Raw genomic sequence first — 15,570 nt, 5'->3', positions numbered from 1 at the left:
AAGGTTAATATCAATAGCTTGAGTATCTGCAGTGGATACATTAAACCCACAAAACCCTAATTGCGTGTCACAAAGCCTGCACTGCTACCTGTGGCACTGCAGCTGCTTGACTGTTAGAAACTGGGATCACCCAGAACATCCCTTGGCACTATCTGAAATTTCCAGTCACCAGTGCCACCGGGGTAACGCCAGGGACGGCCGCAGGTTCACTAAGGTGATTTCAGAGGAGCGTTGGCCTAGCCTGCAGGGCTGCTTTGGTATCCGTGACTTTTACTGTGGCGTGTGTATACATACCCATAAACACACCCGCGTGGATACACTGTGTGTATACACATACCTACCTCCTCGGGGACCCGCACACGGGTAACTCTCCTCAGGGCGCGGCCCGGGAGGCTGCTGCGGGACGTGAGGGGACGGCCAGGCCCGAACGGCTCCCCGCTGCCCCGGGCAGCCCCGCCGGCGCACAGCCCAGCAGACCCCAGCCGCGACCCGGGAACCGAGTGCTACGGCGACGCGCTGCCGCGAGCCTGGCGCAGGGCCCCGGCAGGCGAACGACGCGTCTGCCGCCCCCACCGCCGCTCGCCCGCCGCCCCAGCAGGCGCGGCGCCCCGCGCGGGGCACGCCGGGAGTTGCAGTCCGTGCGCCGCGGTGGCGGCGGGGCGACTCGGCGCGTGCGCAGATCCCGCCCGACTTTGTAAAGTCGCTGCCTCAGGTTGGGCTGGGACCGGCTGCCATCTTGGCCGAGAGACGGGGGAGCTGCTACGCCGCCGTACCCGGTGAGGGGAGCGGGGGTCTGCGCGGCGGGCGGGACGGTGGGGCCGGGGCGCGGCGGGGCGGTGGGGCGCCGCACGGCGGCCCTGGCGCTGCCCGGGGCTCCGCGCGGCCGTGGCGCGGCGGCGGGGGCAGCGAAGCGCGGGGACCCCGGCGGGCGCAGGCCTGGTGGCTGGTGGGGCTCCTCGCCCCCGGGGGGGCTTCGCCGAGGGCGGTCTTCCCCGCTGCGCTGCCTCCCCGGGCCCCGGCGGGGGCAGCTCCGGGGCCGGGGGCCGGGCTGGGACGGCAGAATCGTTCCTTCCCCGCGGGACGGGGCGGCGGTCCCGGGACACCGGCGCTGCCCCTCCGGGGCTGCTCGGCCCCGCTCGGCCGCGCCGCCCGTTCTCCGGCGCTGCCGGCGGGTGCTGCGGAGCCCCTGCGCCTGCCCGGGCCCCGCGCCCCCGGCTCCGGCTCCCTGTCCTAGGGCTACCCGGCAGCGCCGGCTGCCCCGCCCCGGCCGGACCCCGCGCCCCTCCCGGTGGTTCCCCGCCCCGAGCCCCCGCCCGAGGCTTTGCTCCCCGCAGCCGCGGCGCAGCCCCCTGCCCAGCTCCGGCGTCGCTCCCCCGCGGAGCGTGGGGCCCCGGCCTGGGGTCGCCCCCGGGCGCGGTGGCTGCTGCAGCCGCTCCCCGAGCGGTCGCTGCCTTCGCCCCGCCGGGGCACGGCCGTGCCTTGGAGTAACGTTTCCCGGCGGTAACGCGTGCCTGGAGCTGGAGGTTTGTGCCGAGCTGTTCCTCCCGTAAACACGGCAGAATGGCAATGCTGGTGCCACCGGCTTATTTTGGAAACACGGACAAGTTCTAGCTGTTAACCCTCCCGCTCCCAAACCGGGTGGCTTTGACCTTGTGTGGCGATATTATCCAGATAACAGCAGAAGAGGGTGTTTGAGGGAGCCTTTATATCGTTAGCTCTGGTATCCAAAATTGCAGCTTGTTTTAGTAGCTATAGTTGACGATGTGAAATTGACAAGGACTTCAGATCTGTGATGCAGAGGGGAAGGCAGGTGTAGCACTTGGGATGTCTGCTGTCATTCGCGTGGCATCCTTTACCCTTGAAGCTTTGGAAAATATCCCCAGCAAAACTTAGAGTTGAAGTCAGAAACTAGGGTATTTTAGACCATTTCCCCCAATATATTATTGCTTATTTTGGTGAGTTTCTCATTGTTTCGTTTTGTCTACCTGCTGCCCTGCCACTTGTGCTTTTCAAAGAGAAAAGGAGAAATGCAGACTGATTTTTGTAAGACGACAGTCCGTGTCAAGAGAATGACAGTAGATCTAGCTATTGCTTGCTTGTATTTACCTGAATAAAAGGCACATGAACTGCTGCCTGTCTTCAGTTCTGAGGACTTATAATATTCAAAAAGACATCTTCTTTGAAAAAGGAGATTTAAATTATTTTTTTCTCCTCTTATAGCGGAAGTCCAAGGCAGTTCTAATTTAATCACAGTTACATTGCTCATTGCTACAGCTGTTTAAATCAGAACTTGGTCTAGTGTGCATCCTTAATTGTGGTTTGGCTGACAGTTTTGATCACCATGCTGAATGCATTCACCTCCAAGTGATCATTGGAATAAGGCAGCATTCTGATCCAAATGTCTGAATCTTCCTGTCTTTAAAACAAAGAACTGATACAGTACATGTGAAAGGTGACGTTGCAGTGGAAAATAACTGAGACTTCCGAGTGCTAACTTTGAAAGCTTCTCACAGATTAAACAGTTATTTTTGGGCCTAAGAGAGATTGAGAGAAGATTATTTATATGAATTTATTAGTTAAGCAGCATCACCTTGTTTTCTTCCCTCAGTTTTATCTCCCTTCTTAGAGTCCTGTTTCTTCTGTGGTGAAGCAGAGCTGAGATAGGAAGTTGTCTTGTTTCTTTGTTTCCAAGTTTCAAAATATTTTGGTGAAGTTGACTACAAAATAAATAAACTAATAGGAAGACAAGTGGTAGGTGTTTCTCTTGTAGAGTTTAAATGAATTATTGTTTCTAAGAAAGCTTGACTTTGGACTGCTTGAAAAATGTTTCATGAGAAATTTACTCTTTTTCTTTTTCTTTTCTATTTTACAGCATATGCAATAGATAAGTCTCTTTTTAACAGCATCAGTTGATGACAGCATCAAAACAAATATCTTTTATAAGTTTAAGCTGTTTAAAGGAAATGGTAAACATACTCAGCTCTAGTGAAGTGCTTTTATGTTGCAGCAAAACCATTTTGATTTTCTACTTAAAAGCCAGGAAAAGAGTCTATAGGGTTAGAGGAGAAGAAAAAAACCCTTGCAGATGGTAGTGGTAAAGCTTCTGGGAATGCTGTCAGTGATGCTGTTTAGTTTTAAGCCTTTCTGTTTGGCTACCCAGTTATGTTCATGTAATGCTCAAATTTTTTGACAGTCTGCTGTACCTGCATGTAATTGAAGGAACTACTTTGTGCCCTTACACCTAAAGAAAGTGAAGACATGTGCATAATCTAGAGGAGAGTATTTGCCTCGGTTGCTTACTGTAACCGTACTTTGCCCAGCTATAGAAGCACTTTGAAGTGTGTGTTCACCTCAGAAGAGGAAGTAGACGAGCCATGATTATAGTCTACCTTGGGAGTATTCTGTTTTTCTAGATACTTTTTACTGTCTCATAAATTTAGTATTTTTAAAGGTTTTAGGCAATCCTTCTTGGGCTAGGTTTGACTGTTACCTGAGGTAATTCTGTGTCTGCATTTTGGGGAGGGACAGATAGTTTTTCTTCTTCATTCCTTTCATCTGAAGAATAAAGCAGTAAGGACTTGAGCATTTTCTGTGACTGACACTCAGGTTTTACTGTAGTGCAGAGTTTAAGGATCTTCTTCAGAAGAACCACAAGTTACACTTAATAAAAAGTATCATAATAAACTGTGAAAGAGCATTTTGAAGAACCCAAGGCCCTGTTTCATATGACCAGCTCTTAAGTTATGCCTGGAATTTCTACTTCGACTATACTGGGCCATAGAACAAACTTCTTGGTAAAACATCAAAGGCAGATTTATTTTTTTCCCTTCTGAGGAAACACGATACTGGATCTTGTTACGCTGGTTATCCAAATAGTTTTTTAAAACTTGGCAGTATGCTTATATGCTGTGCTTTTTTTTTTTTTTTAAAGTTTTGTTACAGTGCTCCCATTTAGAAACTGATGATGCCTGCCTTCCACCCACCTGCCTGAGCTATTCTGAACTGTGCTGCTAGGAGAGGCCGGTTGTTTCAGTGATGAACGGAGCTACTTACATGTTTGCATTTAGAGCACTGATTTTGAAGTTCAGAACTTAAACCCAAATGGTGGTGGTGTTGAGCAGAAAAGGCCTGTTTTCTTCAGGTGGACTGTTAAAGTTTTATTATGTGGAACCCTGTTTTTAAGCAATAAACGGGGAAAGCTAGGTGACACGTTTTACCCGAAATGTGCCAATCTCGGCTTTTGTATTGGTAGGTTGTGATACAGAAATGGAGCTTTCAAGAAGAGGGTGTTAATATCAACCTCAATAAAATGTGTATGTTTTCTGTTCTTTATAGGTCTAGTTTTTTGTCACTGGTAGCCTTTAGACATACTTTTTGTCTCTTAGTATTAGCTAGATACCTGGTAATCTTTGAAGTTTAATACTAAGGAAAAGAAAGATCAGTTAAAGTTTAAATCAATCTGGAATAGAAAAAGACATAGTAAAGACAGGTCTGTAATCCAATTCTGATTTATTCATTAATTCATCAAATGGATAGCCATTTGTAGTGAAATATCCATCAAGAATATAACATTTGTGACTGGAAGCATGTTCATTTATGTAAAAAGAAAGTGGGCTCTTTGATTCCTTCAGTTTCACATGATTGCGATGGAACTTTTGCCTGTGCAAGTCATTCCTAAGTGGTTACTGCCCTTTTTAGCTTTGCATCGTCCAATACAGTAAAAAAAGCTAAGGAAGACTAGATGCTGAGCAAGTTGAAGAGTACGTATTGAGACAGAGTGAATCGTCCTAATTTTTAGCACACTTTTTGGTATCTATCCCTAGTGCCTGCTCCTATCCACATTGCTAGCTGTCTTTTAATAATATATTAATAATCATTATTCTTGCTTGACAGAGTAGTCGGAAAACTACATTTTTATTTCTTCACTTCTGGTTTCATAAACATTTGAGTAGATTAAGATCTGTTGCTCCAAATACTGCGTTTGTACTTTTCTGATGCCTTAATTTTTGCTCTACCCATGCCATGAGCTGTTCTTCTCATGATTTATTTGCAAAGCAGAAGCAGCTAGATGGAGTGAGTTCATTCTTTATGAGGATTCCTTCAACTTTTAAAGATTTATTTTTTTTTTTTACTTTTGCTTGTTGGAGCCTGAATTAATTGACCTGTGGATCACTCTGATTAATTTTTCTTCATTGAGAAGTGCGTGTGTGCCCTTGTGTGTGTATGTGTGCATTTCCTACTGCTGTGAATATATTGTTTCAGAGGCTAGGTAAAAAAAAAAGTGACGATTAATATACAAAAATGTCTAAAAGTTGATAATGTGTTTGGTCTAATCTTTAACAAGGCTTGCAAACTTCTGTGAAAGTGATGAGCTGCGCCTTTTCACTAGATTTTACTTGAACACCCTTTCCTAACTGTTCAAGTCAAGACCCCTGGTCAACGGCACCTCTGAAATCCTCTGAATAAAGGAAGCGAGAAAAAAGGAAATACAGGAGCTTAGGAGATAAAATGTAACAGTGTAACACTGCCTTGTTTTTTGTATAAGGATGGCAAGTCAGCTTCTATTCTTGGATGTATGGGATTCAGCCAGTGCATGTGTTGTCAGCAAAGATGCGGTCTTAAAAGCAGATTCTTATTCCAGCTGTTTGAAGGGGAATAGTGTGTATAATGATAACAGGAAAGAGGAGGGAAATGCTGAGAGTTTAGGAAAACACGCTGACCACCTTATTCTACTTCAAAAAAAATTCTAAATAAACTAAATAGCTATCACCTCTGTTTTCAGAAGTTTTTTACATTGTGTAATAACACTTGCCACATGTACCATTTCTAATTCCATTTAGAACTGTTCACCATCTAAAGATGCAGAGGAAAACTTACGTTCAGTGGGCAGTACTTCTGCAGACAATTGGCACACTCTATTTTGTGCTTGTTAAATTGAATTTACTGGTAAGACCTTAGAATGTCTTTTGTAAATGCAGCATGTGCTGTATATTAGATTGACCAATTTCCAGCGCGATGCTACGTTTGTTAAACATTTGCCTGAACCAGATCTAGTTCAGGTCAATGAATAAGCTATCACAAGGCAACCGTGTTCTCGTTGTTCTTACTGTGCACCCGTTGAATCCGTATATTTAACCCCTGTTCTGAAATCTTGTTTGGGCAGGTGGGTTTGCTCTGTGTGGAAACCTGTTGACATTGCTGGTGGTTATTTAGGTATTCTCAGGGGTTTAAATGTTTCAAATGTAGTCCTTTGAGGTGTGGCACATCAATACTTTTTTTTTTCCCCTTCCTTCCTACCCCTCATCAGGCCCTCAGAACTACAAGACCTTTATGGCATTAGTGACAATTGGAGTTATTAAAGCAAAAGATAACATTTAAGAAGGTCTTGTTTTCCTCTGGGATGTGTATGCTTGAACAAAATAGTACTGTTGTAATGGTGATGTTAGAGGTGAAAATGCTTTCAGATGAACGTAAACAAAGTTCAGCTGTGAACTTTGCAATGAACCATATGTTTGAGTGTAGAAGATACCAGTGAAATGAAATTCCCTGTTAAGGGTGGATGATGCAGGAATTGAGAGGGGAGGGACTTTGTAGACAGTAATGACAGCGATAGGATTTATTATGAGAGAAGGCCTGTGCCACAGCTGGGATTTCTCTGCTTTTTGGAATTTCACTTCCGATTTTTAAAATAGTAAACTATATTTTCTGTTTCTGCCTTCATGACTTCATTATGCGTTACAAACTACATAAAAAAGGGTCTGATCAAAATTTAGAAGAACAGTTGTCGAAACTCCTCACGTGACTTAGACTCAGGGTTTATATCTTGAAGAATGCTTTGCTGGTTAAGGTCATTACATAGTATTACAACCCTATGGGCCTATACTTTTACTCCAGTATGTGAGTACCTTTTGGTTTGCCACAATCCAGGGACAGGTAAGCCGTGAAGGGGTGTATGTATGGTGTAAAAACTGCTCACACAGAGTTACACTCCTTGCATAGAATACTTTGCCAGGGCATGCAATGTATGCCTATTTTATTAAAAAAACCCAAAAAACATATATATTGCTTTGCAGTTATCAGGGGCCCTAGGCTTTTTTTCCCCTGAAGATTTACTGCATTTAACCAAGTCATTGGATGTCAATTTAGCACTAGAATTGGCACAAAGACAGGGGAGGACTGTGTGGCTGAGGGGAGTGTAAGGGGAAGATGGGGCTGCTCCTTCAGCAATATCAAGCTGCCAGAGCAGAACTCACCATCTGTGCTCCACTGATAGCTGCAACAACTGTACCACCGTCACTCTTGTTGCACACTTATCTCTGGCTTATCGTCAAGTTTTAGTTTGAGACAGTTCTAAGCTTCATCACAGACCTGTGGGTTTTAAGTTGTATCCTTGCAGTATGGCAGTTCCCTTGAACTTGAAGGATGCAATTAATGTTTGTTGTTAGCAGATAATCCTGATGTTTTTTTAAATGTGCAATTGTCAGTTCTTCATATAGAAGATCTAGGCTGTAAAGACTGAAACTTTAATTCAGGATTTTAATTTATTACTACTGTTGGAAGTCTTGGGTAACCCAGGATTTCAGAAGAGAAGTCTACTTTACCTTCTGATAAAGGGAAAAAGGGTTTTAGGGCAGCCCCACAAAAAACAAGTTAAAGAAAAGCACTGAGAATATAGGAATAGCGGTGCAGTTCTAAGCCATCTTTTTCCTGTAGTTTCTGTTTTATTTTTCAGAGAGACGTGAGCTGGAATGTAGCAAGCAGTTGCATTTTGCAGGGTTGGGATGGTTATGTTGTCCATTCCTGGCTATGCTTTCATGTTGCCATCTGGTCACTTAGAAAAGATTCCTAGGAAGCAGGTAATGGACTTCTGTTGCAATTAGAAAATATGAAGGTGGTTCTTCTGGAACTCAAGATTTAGCTTGCAGCAGTTTGCAGTTTTTTTAAAAAATTACCCATAGTAGACTTTTAGATACCTCTGTGTTTACTTAATCTCTCTCTTTTTTTTTTTTTACCAGAAATTCTCATTTCCGTTACGTCTTTCGGTTTTGTGTGCTTTACTTTAGTAATGCATAATTTAGGTTGGAAGGATGCAGCCTTTATTTCTGGCTGGCATTGAATTTAGCACACAGGAATATTACTTCATTTGGTGAAGATGCTAGATTTCTAGTTCTAGTTTCTTTGATTGCTTGTAATGCTTACAGGTATTCAGAGGAGCAGCTTATTTTTCTTATGGGGCAATGTATGTACATCTTGGTAATGTAAGTTAACTAAGTTAATGTAAGTTAAGTAAGAATTTCAGTGCATTGACAACAGTAGTTCTTGTTCTTACAGCTAAGTCAAAGTTAATCAAGAGGAACTGTGTTTTATAACATCTAATCTGCTAAAGCAAATACAGGCAGCAAGTGACAAAGAACTTTCTATTTCAAGAGATTTCAAATAATCAGCCAATTTCAGATTTGTAGTTGTCACGGGTAGTAGAGAACGACTCACAGTTTCTTTGATGAGCCTTGCCAGGTTGGATTGCAGATTTGTGCAGTCTGTTTTGATTTGGTTTGTTGCTCAGGTACCTACAGTGACAACCTGTTTAGCAAGATAGTTTTTGTCAGGGGATATCATTTACTGGAAACTTTCTACTCGTACCTCCATGGCCCATTTTATCAGTGCTCTTGGGAGCAAAGAAGTGGAGGTGTATCTGGAGCTCTCTTCATTGTTACACCCCCAGAAGGTGTAACAATGAGGTACCTCTGTACACGTGTGAAACTCCATCAGTGCCACTGAACACTCTTAAAACAAGGTGTGTTGTGTGCTGTACAGTTCTGTACAGAACATACTAAAGAATCATGTTTAGGTTAATGTAGATATATTTTTCAGAAGCATAATAAAGCTGGTATCTGCTAGATTTGAGTCCTCCAGGTGACAGGATCTGGTTTTGGTTCTGGGACTGCTAGTAAGCAACAGCCTTTCAAGGGGCTACTTTTAAAAACATTCTTCAAAACAACTGTAATAGTGGCTGAAGTTGTCATACTTGGTAATGAATACAGGTAATAGCGTAATTTAATGGTCAAGCTCTATGTTTTTTTTCCATTCCTCCCAGACTTAGAAACTTCATGTAGGTTTGTTTGAATAAGGGTGTGTGTGAACCATTGGTAATGAAATGTAGTGCTGAGAATGGCATGGGGAAATGCGTGGGAGCAAGCACTGAGCTGTAAACAAGAACTAATGGCTGGAGATTACGACATCCTCTGTAGATGCTGTCCTCTGTTAATAACTGAATATGTAACTGCTTCTGAAGTGACTTATTTAAAAGCTGCAAGGTGGATGGTGAAACAGGAGGTGGTGGCCTTGTATTGTGCTTTACTGTGAGAGTTTATAATACAGAGATTGTTTCTTATTGACATTTCAAAAGTAATGCCTTTGAAATACATTTAAATATAGCTGTAATACAAAACCAGTCATTTTCTTTTGATGCCAAATCACAAAACAAGCAGTCAAATTAAAGATCAAGTGGTTCTCCAACGTATCTACTAATATCAGTGTTTTATCTCTCTTCCCATGAGCATCAAATTAAGTTCTGCAGTTTCCGAAATTTGCTCATGAAGGTTAATGATTTCTGCCTCTTTAATTGGAAAATAGCATAAAACACTAATCTGAACTGTGATGCTATGTGGTTATTTTTGTAATAATGAGATAGGGGAGCTAAATGTATGCATTGGGAACTGTGAAATGAGCGAAGGTTCATGGATGTGTTAAAAGAATAAGGCTGAAGTGGTAGAACAGGACGTTGATGTGAATTTGTCAGTTTGCTATGCAGCTAGATGATGCCTCCACGGTCACATTAGCTGTATATGTCATTGGGATTTTTGGCAGCATAATTTTTATTTGGTTTTAGTATCATAGGTTAAACTCCATTGCCGTTCTTGCCCTCTGAGGTTTGGATTAATTTGTTTAGATACCTAGGAGAAACTTCTAGAAACTGTTAAGAGGATCAGCATCCTTTAAGTGACTCTCTAGCCCAAATTTGTCACACATGGAAAATTTTTCATGTAAAATAGAGTAATTGGTTTGAAAGTATTTCAGAGATTGGGACAGAGGCTTTATACATGCATGGGAGAGATATGAAGCAACATATGGGTAACTGTCCAGATTTGCTCTGGAAAGTTATCAAATGAGTTAAAAGGAAGGAAATTATTAAAGGTATGAACAGCTAAACACCAGCCAATAGCGAAGTAAAATGTCATTTTGAATGAACATGATATTCAATGACTTCCCTATTTCTGATTTTACATAAATAATGAAGGGATGGATACACAGGTTCCAAGGCAGTGATGTGTGAATGTGTTATGAGATTTCTTATCAAGGCAAAAGAAAATTAAAATAAGCTAGGAAAGCAGTGTGCATATGAAGTGTACAGTAGCATTCTTTCTGTTTGGGCAGTTGAACTCTGCCTTGATTTTTGCATGTTTCTCAATATCATGTTACCTGATGGTCATTAATTGAAGCTAGCTAACGCTTTGGTATGTATGGTCTTGAACATATTGTTGAAGAAGGACTCAAGCTGCAGTGCTTTGCTCTTTATAGTAGAGAGCAGCAATAAGGGAAATAGTTTTCGAAAGTGAGAAAAAATGTATAGACTTGTGCGTTGGATTTTAGTACAGGACTTGGGAAAAGCTGTAGAAATTAAACATGACACTCAAGATAAAGATGATTGAACCTGAAGAAGGTGCATGTTGACCTGTGCAGTCTGTGCCTCTCTATTCAAACTAGTAAAACTTAAGCTGTAATGAATAACTGGGCACTGAAAGCAAACCTCAGTTCAGGAAAAAAAAAAAAGCAGCATATAACCAACTTGTAGCAGATTCTTCCTCTAAAGAAACCTCTATCAAGACCAAGACCTAAAGAGAATAAGAGGAAGAACAGGCCAGGTACAATGGGAATTATTGAGTTTGTTTTAGGGAAGTCAAAGAATCACAGAATAATTGAGGTTAGAAGGGGCTTCTGGACATTGGTCCAAATCCATCTGCTCAAAGCAAGGCCAGTTAGAGCAGTCAGTAACATGTTCAGTTGGGTTTGGAATATCTCTGAGGATGGCAACTTAACCTTTCTTGGCAAGCTTCTCCACTGTTCAACCACCTCACAGTAAAATAGATAAATCTCCTGGTTTTAAGTGGAATTTCCTGAATTTTAATTTGTGCCCACTGCCTATCACTGAGCACTGCTGGAGACAGTCTGGCTTCATCTTTTTTAACCCTTTATACCTCCCTTAGGTATTTATACGCCCTGATAAGATCCTACCAAGCGTTCTCTTTTCCAGGCTTAACAATTTTTGTTCTCTCAGCCTCTCCCCATATGTCTTGTTCCAATCACTTTATAGTTGGTATGGCCCTTTGCTGGTGCCACTCCAGTATGTCTGTGTCATGCTTGTTTTGGGAAGCCCAAAACTAGACACACTAGTACATCATATGTGGTCTCACTGCTGTTGAGTAGCAGGGAAGGACCACCTTCCTCATCCTGCTAGTAATGCTTTTCTAATGGAGCCCAGGATGCTTGCGACACTCCCCCTCCCCCCAAGGAAGCATTACTAGTTTGTGTTCAACAGGTATTTGTTTTCTGCAAAGTTGCTTTCTGTACAGCTGCCCCCCAGCCTTTGCTGGTGCGTAGGTTTAGTCCTCCCCAGGTGCAGAACTTTGCACTTCCCTTTGTGGCACTTTTGTTTCATTAGCATATTTGCTGAGACTGAGCTTGGGCCCATTGTCCAGGTCATAATTGAAGAATTTAAACAGTACTGGCCAAGTATGCACCCCTGGGGTACAGCACTTGTGACTGGCATCTAACTGGACCGTATACCGCTGATCACAACCGCAGCTCAGCCGGGTTTTCCATCCACGCCACAGTCCTCGATGTGGCCCATACCTCATAGTCTTGTCTATGAGGATGATGTAGGGGACAGTGTCAAAGATGACCAGCTGTCCTCTCAGCTACCAAGTTGTCAAAGAAAGCTGTCAGGTTGGTCAAGCATGATTTCCCCTTCATAATCAATGCTGACTAATCAAAATCAGTTTTTTTAGAACTGTTAGATTTGCCCTCCAGTTTTAGTAAAGCAGTTTGATTTACGGTTTGCATGAAGTCCTGAAAGAAGTAAATTATCTTGATTGTGAGAAATCTCTTATGAAATGACAGCTGGCTTGTAATTGAACTTGGTTGGAAGGTGACTGCTTAGGGTAGAAGAGGCAGTTGTCTTTGGAGCTCACCTGTTTCATTTTATTTGCTGTATTTCTCCATATTATTGCAGTTATCAAGAGGAATAAAATTTCTAAGGAACACATCTTTAGGTAACTTTGTATTTTAACTTTCATGTTAAATAAATTTTGTTTCTCTTGATGCGTTTTAGTAGCAGTATGGCAAGGATATGTGAAAGGCTTGAAATGCTAAGAATGTAAAGCATTTGCACATTTATGCATTAGGAAAACAGGATGTGTGTTTATGTAAAACCACAGAGCCACTCTACTTTGTTGTTACTGTATCTGGAAACTTGAATATATATATTGAGATACCTTTATTACAACTTGTATGTTGCTACTAGTTTACTGTACTGAACTTTTCTGAGACACTGAGCAGTTTGGTCTGACTTTGAAGTTGGCCCTGTTTTGGGAGGGTGTTGGACAAGACAACCTCCAGAGGTCCTTTCCAGCCAACATTGTTGTGTGGTTCTATTAAAAAAAAAAAAACAAACAAAAACAAAACCAAACAAACCTGCAAAACAGCACTTGGGAGGAAATTAGAAAGTAATTCATAGAAGTGTGGTCTCATTTCAAGATACACTTGTTTCCTCACATGCTCTTTCCAGCAACACATTTTCATTTGTTATTTTCAGGTCAGTTTTAGCTAGTGAGGGGTTTTTTTTAAATGCACAGCATAGGTAGGGGAAAACAAAAATATACATAGGAAGGTTCTGAGAGACAGAATATAAATGCTGCTTGACAGTTGTTTGGACTGTGTTCGGATATGTCTGAGAGTAAAACCAAGCAAACTTTTCTCATAGTGTGTGAAATGTTTCACAAGGCTTTGTGCTATGACTGTAAAGTCAGTGACTGTTCTATTTGTTTTGTTTCCCTGTCCTTAATTTTCTGGGCAGTTCGTAACAGGCAAAATTTAATATTTTTACAGTGTATTTTTATTTTTTCAAGTTTTGTTTCTGTGTTTTATGTGAAATAACGTCTAATCCTTCAATATCTTTGTTTTAAATATGGAAATGTCAATTTCTTTTTTTTTTCCTAACTATCTCTACTAACCTCTTGCATTTCAGGAAAACTGTTAAAACTGCAAAAAGATGGGTGGTGATTTAAAATATCCAGGCAATCATCACTTAATAGATTACAAGTAAGAAAATTGCTTAAAGGGAGAAAAAGTAACTTGCTATTTTGACTTCATATTTTTGTTCTGGGTGATCACATTAAGATTATTTAATTCCCCTAATTAAAAATTGAATAACATGAATAAGTAACTTGTGGATTTGTGTGACCATCTCTTCTTACTACTGTGTCATGTAGATAAAGCATTGCTAAGTGGAGGCCTCCAAATAATTTCTTTCCTTCCCCTTCCCATAGCAACAGGCAGGAGGAGACTTTGGGTAAAGTTCTTTAAAAATTTCCTTTTCCTGCTTTCATGGCAAGGTCTAAAATAACCTGTGGCTAACACCAACAGTAATATTTGACTGAGATACTCAAGACTGGGATTTTTGCTTTGTAGGAACCTCTTAGTCTCAGAGCCAGCTGAAGCGTAAATGTAGCTGTAGGGCTAAATGAGATTTTTTGGGGCAGACAGAACAAAAAATATGGCTGCTTTTGGTAACTCTGTTTTGTAATTATCTTGGAATTCTCTTCAGTGTTTCTCTGTGCTCAAAGTTGTCCTTTGTGATAAAATCTGAGTAGTGTCGAGAAAATCTCCAAATTACAGAACAAATGCCTGTATTTCTGCAGTTAGGATACAGTCTTACTTAGGTAAATGGTACCAAGGCTGCATGCTAGAGAATATTGTGTTTATGAAACAGCTGCAATTCAAAGTAAACACTGAATGTTTCCAGATACCTGCTCAGCTTCCTGTTAGTGCAGTTTCAGTGGCTGCTAGTAACTGTCTGGCTGCACTATCTGCTTTTCCCTTGAGAAATTTCTTTTCCAAGGTTACCACTGGAAAATGTTGCTTATGCTTTCTAGGTACGTTCTTTTTAGAAACCTGGGAATAAAACAATGTTGTTTTTTGAAAGTTAAATATAAAAGGGTTTTCTGCCCATTAGGGCTTTGTCAATACATGTCTGTTGATTACGTTGCTTCGGTCTTTGTAGCTGTCTTCTCTTCCTCTCAGAGGAAAAATGTCCTTGAAGTTGGAGCACAAATTACTGTTTTGTTTAACCTGTATTTCCACAAAGGTCTGTATAGAACATGGTTCACAGTGTGAGGAAATGGAAGAACTAATCTGTGATTAATTTCTACAAGATACGAGAGTTCTAATTGCTAGAACTTGATGCCTTTTTGTCAGAGATCTATAATAACAGTCGAACAGTCCTAATAGCAGGAATTGTGCAAGGTCAGAGGAACTTTGGTATTTGCAGGTGCTCAAAGGATATTTCCCTATGAAAGAATATTGCTCTTTCTGAGAAGCTGGATCACTATATAGGCAGTCATCCCCAGCTCTGGTACATTCACCTCTTCAGGGCGTAAACTCTCTGATCATAATACTGTCAGCTCATAATTTTCAGATTGTGAGTTTAATTTGTACATTGGAAGTTGAACTTCCATTAAACCATCCTAAAATAAACGTGATGCGACTGAAATGTGATGGTCACAGTAGCTCAGTGAGATGGGTTAAATACATTATTGGAGAGATGCTACCAGCATCGCTGATGGTCTCGGCTTTGGCCAACATGGGTGCAGCCTGTGGTCTCTTCTCACAGTGGCCACCCCTGCGGCTGCCCCGCCACTAAAGCCTTGCCATGTAAATCCAATACAACCACCTACTATGGAGACAGGTTTGGGGCTAAATTTGATTAGTTGTCTTTGATAAGTAAAAATATTCTTTCCTCACACCTTAGGGTTTTGTTAGTCCACCAAGAAAAGGCAACCAACAGTGATTTTAAAATCTTGACCTATAGGGTAAGCTTCCAGAAGAGGGGGCCTAGGAAAACAGTTTTGCCCATCGTGAAATGGATAGAAGAGCACAAACCCTTACAAACAAACTTACCTTGCGAGTGTATTGTCAGCCCATGATAACACCTGGGTACTTTCAGCCATAAAAAATAGGCTTGAATATCTGGTTTCTTGATTTGTCTTGCTTTGCAAGTAGCAAGGTAACTGCTTACCTTCCAGGTGACAGGTTGTAACGTTGTTCCAGTTGTGCACTACCACCGAAACACTTCCTGAAACCTCATCACAGAAGTATTAAGATGAAACAGTTCTGAGTCAATGCAGGATTGTGTTGAAACTATACTATTACAAAATATCTTTTAAAAACAGTTTTAAAAGCCAAAATTAATTTCTAAAAGCAGTGGTTTGTAAAATGCAGGAGTTAATCCAGTTA

General features: G+C 41.8%; 1 protein-coding gene across 3 annotated transcripts in view; it reads left to right on the top strand.

The window, feature by feature from the left end:
- Positions 1–643: 643 nt before the first annotated feature.
- The window catches only part of ITCH (itchy E3 ubiquitin protein ligase), a 58,927-nt gene continuing 44,000 nt past the window's right edge, over positions 644–15,570 (top strand). For 2 of the 3 annotated variants that reach the window (XM_056353267.1, XM_056353269.1), the window contains exon 1: positions 1,500–1,523. The gene's annotated coding sequence lies outside the window, so the exon portion shown is untranslated. Of the gene's footprint in view, positions 777–1,499; positions 1,524–15,570 lie in introns of those variants that run through there. The other variant, XM_056353268.1, reaches the window with a different exon arrangement.

The sequence above is a fragment of the Falco biarmicus genome, chromosome 10 (genome assembly GCF_023638135.1).
Source record: "Falco biarmicus isolate bFalBia1 chromosome 10, bFalBia1.pri, whole genome shotgun sequence".
Classification (NCBI taxonomy): domain Eukaryota; kingdom Metazoa; phylum Chordata; class Aves; order Falconiformes; family Falconidae; genus Falco; species Falco biarmicus.
Note: the sequence above shows the minus strand (reverse complement) of the source record. Positions and strands in the feature narration are given on the sequence as shown.